The sequence below is a fragment of the Salvelinus sp. IW2-2015 genome, linkage group LG21 (assembly GCF_002910315.2).
Source record: "Salvelinus sp. IW2-2015 linkage group LG21, ASM291031v2, whole genome shotgun sequence".
NCBI classification, from domain to species: Eukaryota; Metazoa; Chordata; class Actinopteri; order Salmoniformes; family Salmonidae; genus Salvelinus; species Salvelinus sp. IW2-2015.
Genome location: NC_036861.1, coordinates 6,601,724 through 6,606,426, shown reverse-complemented (window position 1 = coordinate 6,606,426; position 4,703 = coordinate 6,601,724). Strand labels below are relative to the sequence as shown.

General features: G+C 40.7%; 1 protein-coding gene across 1 annotated transcript in view; it reads right to left on the bottom strand.

Annotated features, from left to right (window-relative positions):
• blk (BLK proto-oncogene, Src family tyrosine kinase) overlaps positions 1 to 4,703 on the bottom strand; it is a 45,001-nt gene that overhangs the window by 17,999 nt on the left and 22,299 nt on the right.

The window sequence follows — 4,703 nt, the reverse complement described above, 5'->3', positions numbered from 1 at the left end:
AGAGAGAGAGAGAGAGAGACAGACAGATCATTTAGACATTTCTAGACAGTCATTTTTATTAAACAGTTTTCTGAGTTCTATTTTAGATCAGATAGAATCATTCTGGACCCAAACGATTGATAAAAACACGGAGCCTCATGTAGGCCTGCTACTGTACACACATGCATCACCGGATGTCAGACCATTTCAATACTCTTACATATTTTGTTCCTATGCAGTCAACAACGCTCCTTCACTCTATTCTAGTCAGACCTCGGTGCATCTCAAAGGATACCTTCTGCCTTATATAGTTCATACATTTTGACCAGGTCAAAAGTAGTGCACCACATTGTATAAAGGATGCCATTAGGAACGCATCTGCCTGACACAGTAAAGTGGGTTAGACAGGATATGTCCTCTCAAAGGAAGTGACACGTGTGGTCTCAGAGGGGCGCATGCCATGGTGTCTGGAAAATGTAAAAAAAAAAAAAAACGACCTCACTTGACTTCCTGTCCGGATGTTAATGATAGAACAGGGCGGGGCTGGAAAACCCAGCAGTACACAATCAGCCCCTCTTAGCCTGCCACAGAAACCACATAAACCACCTCATTTTACACACTAGCTAGCTAGAACTGACACTTTCCACGTGTTTGTGCCGAAAAAAAATATAAACTGCTTTTTAAAACGGATGTATGACAAGACTATAAATAGTTGACTTCTCTGAAATGTTTGTTTTGTTTCCTCAACTGGTGTTTGATTCAGTAGCTGCCTCATCAAATACCACCCTATTATCCTACCTAGTCCACTACACATGGGGTTTTGGTCAAAAGCAGTGTACACTATATCGCAATAGGATGCCACTTTAGGACACACATTGACTAGTGCATACCGTAGTGTTGCTAGGAAGATATTCAGAGAGAGTCTAGCGTTTCGCAAACTCATTTTTCATCTTTTTTAAAATCAAGACATGGTTTTGGAACAATGTCCCCCCACACATTGACTTTGTACCGGTACCCCCCTGTATATAGCTATTGTTATTTTACTGACGGTCTTTAATTACTTGTTACTTTTATTTTTTATTACGATTTTTTTTTTTAACTGCATTGTTGGTTCAGGGCTCTTAAGTAAGCATTTCACTGTAAGGTCTACACCTGTTGTATTCAGCATTTCACTTTAAGGTCTACACCTGTTGTATTCAGCATTTCACTGTAAGGTCTACACCTGTTGTATTCAGCATTTCACTGTAAGGTCTACTACACCTGTTGCCCCAGAGAGTATAAAATAAATAAAATAAAAATGCCAAACGTAATACAGAGTCATACCACAATCTAACCGGATCATGTTTCTATTTCCTGTTGGGTAGTTTTACATTTTTTTGTACAATTGACTCCGACAATTTAAGTTGTTTAGAGGAATGACTTGTAGATGTCCCCACCTGGGCTGACATGTCTATCAGTTTTGGTGAGCTTCAACTTCTTGCCCTCGTCTGTTTTTTAGGAAGTCCAACAGACTTCCTGTAGATAAGGAAAAAGGACGCGCACGAAGCCGTTAGAGACATGCAGCACGTTACTTCACGAGTACAGAAACATCTTAGGTACTTACCGGAGCATGCAGAAACCTAACCCATTGTTACCACAAACTGTACATTTCAGAGAAATACCAGGTAAATACCAGGCAAATAACAGGTAAATACCAGGTAGATACCAGGTAAATACCAAGTAAATAACAGCTAAATACCAGGTAAATAACAGCTAAACTAACAGGTAACATAACAGGTAATTAACAGGTAAATACCAGTTGAAAGAACCAGGTAAATAGCAGGTAAATAACAGGTAAATAACAGGTAAATACCAGGTAAATAACAGGTAAATACCAGGTAAATACCAGGTAAATAACCAGGTAATTAACAGTTAAATACCAGTTGAAAGACCAGGTAAATAGCAGGTAAATAACAGGTAAATACCAGGTAAATACCAGGCAAATAAGCAGGTAAATAACAGGTAAATACCAGGTAAATAACAGGTAAAGACAGGTAAATAACGGTAGGTACCAGGTAATTCCAGGTAAATAACAGCTAAATAACAGGTAAATAACAGGTAAATACCAGGTAGATACCAGGTAAATACCAGGTAAATACCAGCTAAATAACAGGTAAATACCAGTTGAAAGACCATAAAAGAAAGTGTAATCCATTTTCTTAAATAATATTTCGCTGAAAATGACTAGCACATAGCAGTGTCCTTCCCATTGAAATCTTATAATTTACTAGAGTGGCTGATGTCATGGACCTGCATAGCTCTAGAATGAGCTGATAATGGCAAGCCATCTTGGTCAGGAATAAATTGCATAGGTCATTATCATAAAAACGTCACAATAGCTGCGTTCCGTTTGTCTTCTGGGGTGCAAGGAAGACGCATCCAGCTCCACTAAAAACCTTGACAACTGCACAACGTTTTCAAAGGGGATTGCAAATAAATTGTACCTTTATTTAGTTGTAATATCATCACCTCTTGAAGAGCATAGTCAGAACTACAAATTTTCTGATTATTCCATGCAAAACAATTGACACATTTAGCTCTATGGTCAGAGTTATACAGCATGTAACTGATCAATTAATCATGTACAGTGGGGCAAACAAGTAGTTAGTCAGCCACCAATTGTGCAAGTTCTCCACTTAAAAAAGATGAGAGAGGCCTGTAATTTTCATCGGTACACTTCAACTATGACAGACAAAATGAGAATTTTTTTCTCCAGAAAATCACATTGTAGGAATTTTAATGAATTTATTTGCAAATTATGGTGAAAATATAGTATTGGTCAATAACAAAAGTTTATCTCAATACTTGTTATATACTTTTTGTTGCAATGACAGAGGTCAAACGTTTTCTGTAAGTCTTCACAAGGTTTTCACACACTGTTGCTGGTATTTGGCCCATTCCTCCATGCAGATCTCCTCTAGAGCAGTGATGTTTTGGGGCTGTTGCTGGGCAACACGGACTTTCAACTCCCTCCAAAGATTTTCTATGGGGTTAAGATCTGGAGACTGCTAGGCCACTCCAGGACCTTGAAATGCTTCTTACGAAGCCACTCCTTCGTTCCCGTTTCATCTTCAATGCCTTTGCTGATGGAAGGTTTTCACTCAAAATCTGCACGATACATGGCCCCATTCATTCTTTCCTTTACACGGATCAGTCGTCTGGTCCTTTGTAGAAAAACAGCCCCAAAGCATGATGTTTCCACCCCATGCTTCACAGTAGGTATGGTGTTCTTGGATGCAACTCAGCATTCTTTGTCCTCCAAACACGAGAGTTGAGTTTTACCAAAAGTTATATTTTGGTTTCATCTGCCCCATATGACATTCTCCCAATCTTCTTCTGATCATCCAAATGCTCTCTAGCAAACTTCAGACGGGCCTGGACATGTACTGGCTTAAGCAGGGGGACACGTCTGCACTGCAGGATTTTGAGTGTGTTACTGATGGTAGGCTTTGTACTTTGGTCCCAGCTCTCTGCAGGTCATTCACTAGGTCCCCCGCGTGGTTCTGGGATTTTTTGCTCACCGTTCTTGTGATCATTTTGACCCCAGGGGTGAGATCTTTCGTGGAGCCCCAGATCAGGAGATTATCAGTGGTCTTGTATGTCTTCATTTCCTAATAATTGCTCCCACAGTTGATTTCTTCAAACCAAGCTGCTTACCTATTGCAGATTCAGTCTTCCCAGCCTGGTGCAGGTCTACAATTTTGTTTCTGGTGTCCTTTGACAGCTTCTTTGGTCTTGCCATAGTGGAGTTGGAGTGTGACTGTTTGAGGTTGTGGACAGGTGTCTTTTATACTGATAACAGTTCAAACAGGTGCCATTAATACAGGTAACGATTGAGGACAGAGAGAGCTCTTAAAGAAGAAGTTACAGGTCTGTGAGAGCCAGAAATCTTGCTTGTTTGTAGGTGAACCAAATACTTATTTCCACCATAATTTGCAAATAAATTCATAAAATCTACAATGTGATTTTCTGGATTTTTTTTCTCATTTTGTCTGTCATAGTTGAAGTGCACCTATGATGAAAATTACAGGCCTCTCATCTTTTAAGTGGGAGAACTTGCACAATTGGTGGCTGACTAAATAATTTTTTGCCCCACTGTAATTTCAGATATGTGAGTGTAGCCCTCTCTCTCTCTCTCTCTCTCTTCCTCTCCTCTCTTCTCCTCTCTCTCTCTTCTCTCTCTCTCTCTCTTCGTCTCTCTCTTCTCTCTCTCTCTCTCTCCTCTTCTCTCTCTCTCCTCTCTCTCTCTCCTTCTCTCTCTCTCTCTCTCTCTCTCTCAACCATTGATATGAACTCTGTGACGATGTAAGTGGGTTACATGGTGACGACGGCGTGGGGCGGACCAGTCTGTCGTGTTGCAGCTGCTTATCAGTTAGCCTCCTGCAGGAAGGCCTCAGGCTCCATGGTCCCTTCCTTCAGGGTCTTTCACCGCCCACCTTCTGATTGCCCTTATAGTAACCTGGCCATGGGGACGAGTCGAGAAGAACCCATAAGTCATAAGAGTTATGTAACGGACTGATGACAGTTGTGGAGAAAAGTGGAAGAATATTAGTGCAAAGATAAACATAAACACACACACACACACACACACACACACACACACACACACACACACACACATCACACACACCAAGCAACACACAGATACACACACACACACAAGCACACACCACACACACACGAGC